A 14,617-nucleotide genomic window follows, 5' to 3' on the forward strand; every position below is an offset into this window, starting at 1 on the left:
TGAAAGTGGGCAATATTGGTTCACGATTTTTCGTAGCCTCCATATAAGATATAGCCATATAAGGTCCCCTCCAGAAAATTACTTTAACTCACATAACTATCTAAAAGAAGCATCTATGAATGTGAATTTCGGCATAAATATATCTAATAATAACATAAATCTATTTATAAAATTTTATAATGATCGGTTCATAATTGATTAGTCCATAATGCGAAGAATTCGATATAACTTATAATCAACCCAAAATCTTTCTACCAAGTGTTATGAAAATCGGTTTATAATTGGTACAATCCCCTTTAGAAAATTAATTTAACACTCATAACTGGCTTTATAACAGTGTTGTGGTAAAATTTGTCATAAACAAGTTTTATAACAACAAAAGTTAGAATATATCTAATAAATGTGATTTACTTTATTTTTACGGCACAAAATTTGATGGTGGGTATAGAAGATTCCGAATTGACACTCTTATATGTTAAAGCTAAATTTATGAAGTAAATGTTATGAACTTTATCTGTTTACCACTTTTAACTGATTTCCAAAGGTAGCAGGAGCTCAGATAGATACAGTTGTAGACAAATTAATTTTAGATTCTTATAAAGCAAAATAAGACCAATTTAAAAACATTTTACTTTTGGCAATTGTGCTGCCCAAATAACGTCAGAACATCATGAAATGTAGCAGGCTCATCAGGAGGGTTACTCTGTAACTCGATTCGAAGAAAAATCATATCGATTTTGTATTTTGAATATATTGTGTTTTGAAAACTTTTCGTATCGAAATACGGAGTAACACCCCAGTGTTAAAAAAAAACTATAAAACTTAGTTGTGTTTTGTTCGAGATACAAGTATATTAAACATAATTATGGACACAAAAGCCCTATTATAGGTGTTAAGTTATATGTATTCGACGTGAAATCAAGATGTTTACCTTTTCCATAGGCTTTGTCTTATTGAAATTTAGCATGCGTACCAAATTTCATCAAATTACCTTGAACATTGCGACATGTACCTTGCGCTGAAGCTTATTAAGGACAGCCAGCCCATAAGCTAAACAATATTCTTTGGGTGTAGATCTTTCGTAAATCATTGGTTTATAGTCGGGAATATACGATTAATATTTTTAACTAGTTTTTAGTGTTTACAAATTTGGCAATTTTCTAGCCTTATTTGTTAAGCCTTTTAGCTCTTTATAGCCTTTTTTAATGTCGGATTTAGACTTTTATTTCTGAACCTCCACTGCTTATTACATAAACACACAGACACCCCCTGGGCATGTTACCTTGATGAGGAAAAGAGATGCTCCCAGTGAATGAATGATTTGACATGAGGTCTAACCAAAAAATACAGGTGGCCAGTTGCTCGTAGTACTGTATCCTGGCTGGTCATTACGTGGATCCTTCGAGATGGTTGTGGTTTATATCCAATGATGTAGTTTAAATCCAAAGATGTAGTTTAAATCCAATGATGTAGGTTAAAGTCTATATTTCGGGATAAGTTCGCCGATGACCTACAGAGAAGTGACAGTAAAACTAAGCGTTGGAAATTGGTTGGTGTGAATGGGTACATGAAACTCATCCGCCCGTATACCTAGAGTGATTCTGTTGTACGTTTTTCTATTATGAATTTGTCGAATAAATAAGGAGTGTGCTGGGTTGAATGGTAATGAATGAATGGTATATTATACAATTTCCTTCCTTGTCTAGCTATATTTGGAGTATGTTCCACAGTATGTCCCAAAGTCGCGGTTTAATTGATGAATTCGTAATTCGGTTACGTTCGGTTCGCGACTCAAAATAGACCATCCCATCTGTGTAGTTGTAAGCAGTAGGTAGCAGCATAGAAGCTCATCCAGTGGTTGAAAAAGACGACCGTAAAATAGGCCATGATGGCAGACATTCACGTCAAGCACATCGAGATTAACTAACATACAGATAGACATACGACTAAATCGGTACTCCGTTACTCGTTACAGGACTATAAAATCAAGATTACAAAATTTCGGTAAATGTTATCAAAATATAATATAGTTGTAAAAAATAAATACTTGTTCCGAATAAAGATTTAAAAATATGTTCGCTACTTTCTTATAAATTCATTGAATTTTCAAATATATATTTTGCCCACCCCATTTACTGCTATACATGAATCGTCATAATTTATTCTTTTCTATACAACAATTTCCTATTCTTTTTATACCAATTTTCTGTACTGCATATTTATGCTTTTGTATGCTTAACATTTGTGGTAGTTTTGGGTAAAGCGGAAGAAACTCGTATATTTCTTTAGCCATGAAAGAAAGAGCCATAGAGAATAATAGAAAATAAAAGTTAAATCACGATATTTCAATTTTACGCTACTATGATCTTCAGTAAAAATATTATTTCGTGATTTATGCGAAAAGTGCGAGTAAAGCATTTACAATTTAACTGCAAAGTAAATTTCGGTGAAATTTTTTCGTTGGATTTTATATTTTATTTTTTCCCATAGAATGCCTTTGTTTGATTTTAATAAATTTTTGAATTTAATGCTGTCGAAAAGAGAATATAATCGAAAGGTAAACGTTTTTTAATGCCATAACAAATGTATAATTGCATTTTAAATTTGTCCAAACGTTTATGATTTGTGACAAATTGTTTTATTGCTTAAATTACGCAGCAACAAAGTGAAATATTTCTTTTGAACTTGGTAAATCGGAAGAAAGTGATGTCTGCTGCTTATTTATTATAAAACTATGTTATATCAATAAGTATTATAATATATTTATTGAAACATAATAGTTATGTATAAGAAATATTTTTTTTGTTGTTTATAACAGTTGTCAAACAAGGAAACAAATGTTAATTGCAATCAAAAAGTTATGGCTAATCTCCACATTGGCGAAGGACAATTTGTTTTTTTAATCCTACATTATTCTTTAGACATAAAGGAAAATAGTCTGCCCATTTTCTGAAGTAAAAATAAAATGGATTACGAATAATATCCGATAAATCAGCACATAATATGTAGAGAATTGTTTTTCAGTCATTTTATTCCCTTTTCAGTTCTTTTGAAATAAAACTTTGTGACAACTCTGCACATTATCTTAGGGAAATTTTGTTTCTTTTTTTATAAAAATCATGCACAAACCTGTTTATATTTTGAAATTCGTCAACTGTTCTTTAAATTTAAATTTTTATTTTCTTAGTTGTCTTTGGAAATCAAGTAAACAACATTTGTACATTTGATGATTATTGTTTATATTTCTTTAAACTTTGTTAATACACAAAAATTAACAAAAAATTAAAAAGTAATTTTTTATAGTTTAAATAATTTTACAATGAACTCTATTTTCGTATATAATACGTAAGTATTATTGTTTAATTTTATTAATTTTAAAAATAATCTATAAGATTATATTATTTAATTATGCACCCTTAAATAGTAATGAATAATGAAAGCTTATAAATTATTATTAAAATTAATAAAATTAAACCATAATAATTCATGTATATGAAAATAGTTTTCATCAGACGTTGATCGGAATAGTCAGAACATTTTCATATACTTGATCATACTTTTGTACGGACTGTCGGACATTTTATCAGATATTATCCGACTTTTCTTTTATTTAATCAGACTTTTGTACGAACTGTCTGTTATTTTAACACACATTTATCCGACTTTCTTATATTTGATCAGACTTTCGTACGAAATGTCGAAAGAATGTCAGGTATGGTATGAGATATTTGTCCGACTTTCATCTGATTTGTCGAAAATTCCTTTATAATATCCCAATAAATTTACATCAGGTTTCGTACAAATTCTGACTGACAACTCTACACATTTTTCCGAATTTCCTCAGATATTTGTCCGACTTTCATCTGATTTGTCGAAAATTCCTTTATAATATCCCAATAAATTTACATCAGGTTTCGTACAAATTCTGACTGACAACTCTACACATTTTTCCGAATTTCCTCAGACAAAGAGTTCCGATTTCCGAGCAACCTTTCATACGAGTTTCGTAACGAATTCTGATGGAATTCGTTATATATAATATATATATATTATATAATATATATATATAATTATATATATATATATATAATAAATATATATATTATAATATATATATATATATTATATATAGTATATATATATATATATAAAATATAATATTATATATATATATTATATATATAATATATATATATATATATATATATATATATATATATATATAAATATATATATATATATATTATATATATAATATATATAAATATATATATATATATAAATAAACCGATCCGGAAAAAATTTCGTAGAATGGTTTAAATCCATTCAGTACTTTACTACTTTTTTCAATACTTTTTGATACCCAAAACTACCTTAGTACCCCGTCTCATTTTTAGTACTTTTTACAAATTTACAAAAAAAAAAAAAAACAGATCGACAAAATATAAGTTTTTCGTGTCACATAAACGTCTTTTATACTTTTTTGTATGTCAAAACTATGTGTACACAGTTTATGCCCCTGTAAAAGGACCATAAAGTTTAAAGGACATGAGATGGAATTCCAAATTTATATGAACAATTTGTTATTAATATCAAATGATACTGAGAACCTTGAAGCAGAGAATATTATTTATTTCAATTCATCAGGATTAAAAAAGAAATGGAAGCTTAAAGGAAATTTGTCACAAAAAAGTAGTTAAAAATTTTTGTTTCGAAAATGAGACCTTTTAATATAGATATATTTACTTAGTTTTAATTTGATACTAATATTAGCACCATACATATAAATATTTCAAATATTCGTCTGGAATTGTAAGTCCTTTAAACTTTGAAGTCCTTTTATAAGGATATAAGTGCTTATTATAAAAAATGAGATATGCAGAATTGCTCAAAATGGACCTAGTTTCACATGCATATCAACTTTTCTAGGTGTGAAATCTTTTTTCAAAACTGTTACATTATACAAAATTATATATGATTTAAAACCATATACTTATTTTCTAGATGCCTTTAAAATGTCCAAAAAAACAATTATCCATTCCTATCGCATGTATCATGTAAATTTTGAATAAATGTGGTCCACATATTGAGAGCAAAGACTATACAAGATCACTAAATTTCGTTTAGTTTTAGTAATATTATGTCTCAAATTAAAATTTCAGATGTGGGACCTGGTAAGATGGTTTGACTATGTTAAGAAATAAGTACCAGGCATTATTTAAAATTATTTAAAAGTTTAGAAAATAGTGTTTTTTAATTTTACTATTTTATTGTAAAGCAAGTACGAAAGTATCAGGCGTGACCGACCATATGATACCCTACACCAGTTATGATAAATAGGAACCAAGCCCGATAAAGTTTTGAATATATTTATATAATATTTATTTGTGCTTAATGATCGCTATATTTTCACTCATTTTACCTCATCTTCCTTGTTCAAGTTTTGAAAAACCATATAGCCTTTAACACCCTCCAAGAATAGATCCAAATTTCAAGAAAACCGGTTCAGCGGTTTAGGCGTGATTGACGAACAAACAAACAAACGAACAGACTCACAAAGAGGATTATAATATATAGTAGGATTAGGATATTCTTTGTTGGATGTTAAATTAATATTTTTTTTAATACATAATCTAATCGGAAAATTGAGAAATCGTTTTATTATTATACCCTACACCACTTTAGTGGGATGGTGTATTGGATTTGTGCTGATGTTTGTAACGCACAATAATATTTGTCCTATACCCACCTTAGGGCTTGTAAACCTTGTAAATCAAACTACAGGTCGCAATTTTAGAGATAATTCAATGGAATTTGGAACATCATCGTCTATGATACCGTAGACTAAGCTTAGTGAAAATGGTTTTCATCGGTCCATTATTTCACCTAGCCCCTATACAACTCAACCCGCCGAATAGGGCTTTTAAGTTAATAATTATGTTTAATATACTCATATCTCGACAAAAAGCTACAAAAACCAAGTTTTATATTAGACTTGATGGCCCTCACGAATTCCATAATAATAGCTCCTCATATTACCCTAGCCCCTATGAAAAGCCCCCATCAAATTTTCTCCTTAATGTCCACAATTTTATTCAACAATAAACGGCTTAAGTATGTTTTTCTGGGGTAAGGTACAATTCAACTTAAATGCTTTATTATGGCAACTAAATCACATTATATTTTTATAAAAGGTAAACGGTCTTATATGGTTGGCCTCGTCCGACTATAATTTCTTACTTGTTGAACACAAATTTGTTCTGATTGGTGCATAATTGGTCATACCCCAACATATATGGTCTACTTATAAAAACAGCTTAAAAGCACATGTTCATTGATATCATCAGTCCATAATTGATGTATAGCACTTCACTTTCTGCAGGCGGTTTGATGGTGGGTTTAGAAGATTCGGTATAGCCGAAAATATCGCTCTTACTTGCTATAGAAGTTAATTTATCTAACAATCATAACATATAAGTACGACTAGAAATATATTTATTGATAATATCCCAGCAAAAACTTGGTAATGACTTTTAATTGTAACCGATTACCTATTTACATACTTGAATACTCAATGACTATTAACTACATATTTTCCTGTTATTCATAATGTGTTATATAAATGCTTCATAATTCATCTGTCATAATTCCCCTTAAGCTTAATAAGCTATATCTGTTTTTTTCATACGATTTACAATATTAACTAACTTTTCTAATTACTTGTAAGTAAAATGTAAGTCTTAAAACTACAGGTCGCAATTTTGGAGATAATGAAGCCTGCTTAAAATGGTTAGTTAGTTTGAAAGGAGGATGTATACACATCAAATCCGAAGAAATACACCTAGGCCTCTATCGGGCCTGTTGTGCTCTCCTTAACCAGTGTCACAGGTGGGAATCGAACCCACCACCTCTGGTCTACCAGACTAGAACACTAACCACTAACCTACCGGAGGCCATTATGGTTAACATCGGTCTATTACTTCCAAGTTCCATCTAGCATTGATGACCCTCATGAATTTTATATTTATACTGCCTCATTTGACCCTAGCCCTTATAAAAAAAATTTACTTAAATGTCCACAATTCTTTTCTTTATATTGGTGAAATATTTGTGAAAATAAGTTTTCTCATGTTTTTTAATGGAAAGACCCCAAAATTTGAATACCTTAGACCTATTATAAATGCAAAATTTATTGAACATTACAAACACCATTTTCTTTTATATTATATCCTAATAGCAAAATAAAAACTGCTTTTCTGATATATTTAATAATTTGCATATGAGTGAAAAATTTTAGTTTAAATTCAAACATATTGTTGTACAACATATTCATTAATGCTCAATAAAGTTATTGATGGTTTATTGTAGGAATTATGCAAGGGAAATGTGCGTAATAAACCTAAAATAAGCGATTAATATCTTTATGAGTACGTTTGTTTATAATTATAGTTATAATGTAACTAGTTAAATACGATGAAAATGGCTTTCAATGGACCGCGGCTGCTATAAAAAAGGGTACTAACTTTTTTTTAAACACATTATGAAGGGTACAAAAGATTCGGCACAGGCGAATATAAAATTCTTACTTGTTTTTAAGTATGCATACTACATATTTTTACTTTTTTTATTTTCTATTAACGAATTAACTATTCACTTTATTGTTAAAGTAACTTTGAGAGAACGAAGAACACGAACCGTTAAACTTTACAAAAAGCCTTTGTATATTTCCATTTTCTTCTGTTTTGGTTAGATAAGCTGTTAATCTTCATCCATTATCTAACTAACTAGGCTTATAATGTTCTGCGAACTAACTAAAAAAAAAATAAAAATATATTTTATTGCTCTAGCTGTCATTCAAGACAAAAAATAAATTATCTTCTTTTCTACTTTTTAAAATAGAAAGGAATATTAAATTATGTGGCTCTTAATTTTAAAGTCATAAATTTTATGTGAAACGCCTTTTCTTTTACCGTACAAGTACTTTTTCTTAAACAAGATTACTACTTTTTACTAAATAACCAGTATGTATGTAACAGTATGAACGACAACTAAGTACGTGCAAGTATAATTTTCTTTTGTATTGCTTTTGACAACCATAAAGTACATAATAAAACATTTTTAAATATTTTTTTTTACGAAATTAAAAGAAGAGATGTAGGAAAATACACTTCATATAGAAAATATTTTCAAAGCCAAACATTTTTTTTGTTAGTATGAGTGTATTTTCTATATACTTATAAAGTGCTCTTGTAAGGCAACCCTAAGAATGTCCTTGAGACATTTTTCAAATATGGTCATTTTGAGAGTTTATGATTTTTTTACTTTTTAAAACAAGGGTTGGGCTTATTTAGGGGTTATTTGATGTTTAAATATTTTATTTTTTCACAAAAAATTTCTTAAGATAATGTTTTTAGTTGTGATTTGGACATGTTAAATAAAACAAGTTAGACAGCTATATTCGGCTATGACGAATCTTAATACCCTCCATCAGCAAACTACTTTTTATTAAAACTCATTTAACGCAGAACATACTAACTTTGAATTTTATACGGATATATAATCATTTAATTACGAATTCAGTGGTATTAAGTGATTTTCAGAAGTAGTTATTGGGAGCTAAGACAACCTATGGACCGATCCGGAAAAAAATTCCGTAGAATGATTTATATATACAAAATACACATTTATGTCAAATTTTACCCCGATAACTTTGATTGTCAATGTACATTTGAGTAATTTTTGCAAATGGCCTTATATGGGAGTTCTGACCCATTATCGACCGATGAGGAATAATTTTCATATAGTGATTTATATGCCAAAAAAATTCAAGTCGAATTTTATTACAGCAGATTTATTAACTAATGAAATATGTGCGTTTCGGGGATTTTTGGAAGTGGACCTTATATATATATAGGAGCTATTATCTTACACAAAACATATTCGAGTCGAATTTTATGAAGATCTCTTTATTTGAAAATGAAATATGTGCGTTTAAATGATTTTTTTGAAGTAGACCTTATATAGGAGCTATAACCATATACATATATGCCCAATATGAGAGACAATTGTCAAGTTGTAAACAAATGTATTTAAATGTAAAGAAAGTAGTGTAGTAAGTATGTTTAAAAAGTGAGAAATTTTTTGATGGACTCAAAATCATAAAATATCACTTGATTCTAAGGTTCTTTTGCACCCATATTATAAAATGATATGTAATCTATTGGGATTATAAAATATTTTTTGCATCTTTTTGCATACCCCATACACATTTTTTCAAAAGTTTAACATGAACTCGCAAAAGTTGCATAAATTTTTACTCTATAAATATATTTTTTAATAATTTTGCTCGTTTTTACACCTAGAAAGGTTGGCAGTCGGAAAAGTACTTTACTAATACATATATTTTAGGGTTTTGAGAGATAAACAAAAATATTTCCACGTTAGAATAAAAAATTAACATTATATAAGAAAGTACTAATTTCGTAGAGTGATTCATATAACGAAAAAAGACCATATTTGTGTCGAATTTTATTAAGATAACTTTATTTGACAATTAAATTTATGTGTTTAAGAGATTTTCGAAAGTGGACTTATGTGGAGCTATGATAAAAAATAATCCGATTTGGTGAAATGATTTGAATATATACAAAACATATTTGCCTATATTTAGTAGAGTAATTCATATTTAGACTAAACATATTTGTGACAAATTTTATCAGGACACCTTTATTTGACAATTAAATATGAGCTTTTAAATGTTTTTTAGAAGTGGGCCTTATATGGGAGCTATGACCAATAATGAACCGATCTGTAAAAAAAATTGGTAGAATGATTTGTATGTATACAAAACTTATCCAACTCGAATTTTATCACAATAGCTTTAGAATTCAATGAAATATGTGCTTTAAGGTGATTTTTGGAAGTGGACCTTATATGGTAGCTATGACCAATTGTGGACCGACTTAGGTATTAAGTTAATAGTATGATTTCTGTTCATATTAAAATTTTGTGTTGATACCGATATATATTTAAGGGAGTTGTTAACAATAAACAAATTTCCCGGAATATCTACCTTTGTATGGGGTCTATGGGAACTATTGGATCGATTGTAAAGATTTTAAACATAGTTGATCACTGCCCTGAAAGAAAAATTGTGTGATAAAATTCATCGAAATACCTTTGGTAGTTTCTGTGAAAACTTCAAAAGAGTATAATTAAAACTACATTCGGTACTGTTGAATTCTATACACCCTTATTTTGCCACACATTTTTATAATTAGTATAACCTAAAATATTTTGTACACAAACCTATATTGCTCCATTTGACCACATTACATTGTGCGTTATTAAGAGAGTAATCCCCATATTCATAAATGCTTATTAGGTTATTGATGGTTTATTGTAGGAAATTTGTATGTGTGCAATAATTCTAAAATAAGCGATTTATATCATTATGAATACGGAGGTAAATGTTTATTTCTTATGAATGAAATTTAAGAGGTTAGTCCACAATCGGGACTGTTGTGCGCTCCCTATCATGAGAAATATAGGGAACTGAATGAATTATTTTTCAGTGTTCGGAAACTCAGTTTCCTGAACGCAATTCCTAAGAATCTTCCAATCAGTGTTAGCCAGGAATGTTATTTCCGGAATAACATTGCTTCCAAGATACATGGATCTAACTTCGACGAATGCCAGGCAGTGGCAAATAAAGTCTTCAGAGTTTCACTGTCCTCTTCACATGCTCTACATACGCCTGAATTCGCAGGTCCAATTTTGCATAAATTGCTTGTAATCCGGTGTGTCTACTCAGAATACGTACTATCATACTAACTTCAGACTTGCTCATTTTGAGGAGATTTTTCGTCTTGCTTTCATCATAAGATATTCGTGATACTACCCACTGATTCATTATTCCAAGAGGTCTTATGGGATTCTCTCACCCATACTTTTAGTTCAGCTTTTGTTGCATCGAATGGTTTGCGTTTGTCAGGTTAACTGCCTCGAGCTGCCTTCCCTTTAAAGCTATTACATTCCCCCTTTCGTTAACGTCTACTCCTGAGTGGGCTGGTACCCATATGATGTGAACCTTACTTTTAGGAGAGTATTCAGTTAAAGCTTTCTTTTAATCCAATACGTCTTAGATTTAGTTCTATCGCCTTATATCGCCCTAATGTCGTAAATATATTATGCGCTGTGGGCGCCATATATATATTGTAATCCAATTTACGCATTCTTTATTGCTCGTACTTCTGCCTGGACGCTTGTGTTATGATTTGGTAAACGGTGGTATATTGCTGCTTTTGGATCACCCAATATAGAGCCATCCGTGTAACAACGGATTCCTACTGGTTTATGCTTTAATGTTCGGCTTGACCAAGACATTCTATCTGGAATCATCGTTTTCAAAGTTTCCGATACATTCTGTGTCTGATATACGATCAGGCACGTTCGATGATTGTGTATAATCTTTAAATGTGTCCAGTATACATTGATGACGTGACCTATAAAACCTTTTGGCCAGTTCGCCTAAAGTAAAGATCCGATCTGCTGTAAACTCCGCCTGATATCTTAAATATGTTTCAATTGGAGGAATATCTAGCAACGGTTGAAGTAGTACACATGGCACCTCTTATATCCAAGCATCATGTACGCTGAACTCCCTGTAGTAGTTTGATATTACACTTTTTGTCTTAAGCAATCTACCAGATTATTGAAGCATAAGCTTGAATTGGTTTAATTATCTATATATATAAAATTCTAACGTTACTGACTGACTGACTGATTGACTGATTCATCATCGCACAGCCTAAACGGTTAAAGCTAAAGAGCTGAAATTTGGACAGGGGGTTGGTCTCCCACCAAATAGATCCACTACGACGGGATTTTTGGAAATTCGAATGTTTAGGGGTTAAAAAGGGTAAAAACGGGTAAAATCGGTAACCTCATATCTCCTAAACTAGAAAAGATACAAAAATAGTTTAAAGCTTATCGTCGTTCATTAAAAAAATAAGCGGACAGGTGTCTGGTACTTTTTTCAATTTCGGCCCCTTTAGGGAATAAACGGGTAAAAACTGTATTTTGGTACTTTTTTTGCACCCCATGTATCTTTTAAACCAGTGAACATTCCAACAATATTTTTTGACTCCTTCATAACTTGACGAAAAAATAAAATATAAATTTAGTACTTTTGGTTCTTCGGATGTATAAAGGGGTGAAAATTGTACCTATTTTTGGTACTTTATTCAAAACATTGATATTGGTTTATTAACTTTATACATATAACTACGTAATACGGGCTCCACTACGATGTGTGCAATATTTTGGAATAAAATTTTTATTTCGTTAATGAAATAAGGCATGTAGAGCCCGGAGTAAATGAGAATCTATAAAAGGGGACTTTTGGTACTTTTCCGTTCTTCAAAAGGTACTTTTTGAATTTCCTATAATATTGAACCTAGAAAACATGAAATTAAGTATGTAGAGGATGGATTAAGTGAGAACCTATAAAGGGGACTTTTGGTACTTTTTCGTTCTTCAAAAGGTACTTTTTGGATTTTTGTATAATATTGAACCTAGAAACATGAAATAAGTATGTAGAGCCCAGAGTAAATGAGAATCTATAAAAGGAGACTTTTTGGTACTGTTTCGTTCTACAAAAGAACTTTTTGAGTTTTCTATAAAATTTAACCTAGAAACATGAAACTAAGCATGTAGAGCCCGGAGTAAATGAGAATCTATAAAAGGGGACTTTTCGTTCATCAAAAGGTACTTTTTGAATTTTTTATAATATTGAACCTAGAAACATGAAATTAGGTATGTAGAGCCTGGATTAAGTGAGAACATATAAAAGGGGACTTTTTGAAACCTTTTCTTTCTTCAAAAGGTACTTTTTGGATTTTTGTATAATATTGAACCTAGAAACGTGAAATTAAGCATGTAGAGCCCGGATTAAGTGAGGACCTATAAAAGGGGACTTTTTGGTACCTTTCCGTTCTTTAAAAGGTACATTTTGAACTTTCTATAATATTGAACCTAGAAACATGAAATTAACCGTTTAGATCCTGGATTAAGTGAGAAACTATAAAAGGGCACTTTTTGGTATTTTTTCGGTCTTCAAAAGGTACTTTTTGTGTTTTTTTTTATATTGATCCTAGAAACATGAAATTAAGCATGTAGAGCACGTAGAAAATGAGAATCTGTAAAAGCGGAATTTTTGGTACTTTTTCGTTCTACAAAAGGTACTTTTTGAGTTTTCTATAAAATTTAACCTAGAAAAATGAAATTAAGCATGTAGACCCCGGAGTAAATGAGAATCTATAAAGGGGACTTTTTGGTACTTTTTCGTTCTTCAAAAGGTACTTTTTGAATTTCCTATAATATTGAACCTAGAAACATGAAATTAAGAATGTAGAGCCCGGAGTAAATGAGAATCTATAAAAGGGGACTTTTTGGTATTTTTTCGTTCTTCAAAAGGTACTTTTTGAATTTCCTATAATATTGAACCTAGAAACATGAAATTAAGTATGTAGAGGATGGATTAAGTGAGAAACTATAAAAGGGGACTTTTGGTACTTTTTCGTTCTTCAAAAGGTACTTTTTGGATTTTTGTATAATATTGAACCTAGAAACATGAAATTAAGCATGTAGAGCCCCGAGTAAGTGAGAATATATAAAAGGAGACTTTTTGGTACTGTTTCGTTCTACAAAAGGTACTTTTTATGAGAATCTATAAAATGGGACTTTTTGGTATTTTTTCGTTCTTCAAAAGGTAATTTTTGAATTTCCTATAATATTGAACCTAGAAACATGAAATTAAGTATGTAGAGGATGCATTAAGTGAGAACCTATAAAAGTGGACTTTTGGTACTTTTTCGTTCTTCAAATGGTACTTTTCGGATTTTTGTATAATATTGAACCTAGAAACATGAAATTAAGCATGTAGAGCCCGGAGTAAATGAGAATCTATAAAATGAGACTTTTTGGTACTGTTTCGTTCTACAAAAGGTACTTTTTGAGTTTTCTATAAAATTTAACATAGAAACATGAAATTAAGCATGTAGAGACCGGAGTAAATGAGAATCTATAAAAGGGGACTTTTTGGTACTTTTTCGTTCTTCAAAAGGTACTTTTTGAATTTCCTATAATATTGAACCTAGAAACATGAAATTAAGTATGTAGAGCCCGGAGTAAATGAGAATCTATAAAAGGGGACTTTTTGGTACTTTTTCGTTCTTCAAAAGGTACTTTTTTAATTTCCTATAATATTGAACATAGAAACATGAAACTAAGTATGTAGAGGATGGATAAAAGGGGACTTTTGGTACTTTTTCGTTCTTCAAAAGGTACTTTTTGGATTTTTGTATAATATTGAACCTAGAAACGTGAAATTAAGCATATAGAGACCGGATTAAGTGAGGACCTATAAAAGGGGACTTTTTGGTACTTTTCCGTTCTTTAAAAGGTATATTTTGAATTTTCTATAATATTGAACTTAGAAACATGAAACTAGAGCCTGGATTAAGTGAGAACCTATAAAGGGTACTTTTTTGTTCTTCAAAAGGTACTTTTTGTGTTTTTTATAATATTGATCCTAGAAACATGAAATTAAGCATGT

Source organism: Lucilia cuprina, chromosome 2 (genome assembly GCF_022045245.1).
Source record: "Lucilia cuprina isolate Lc7/37 chromosome 2, ASM2204524v1, whole genome shotgun sequence".
NCBI classification, from domain to species: Eukaryota; Metazoa; Arthropoda; class Insecta; order Diptera; family Calliphoridae; genus Lucilia; species Lucilia cuprina.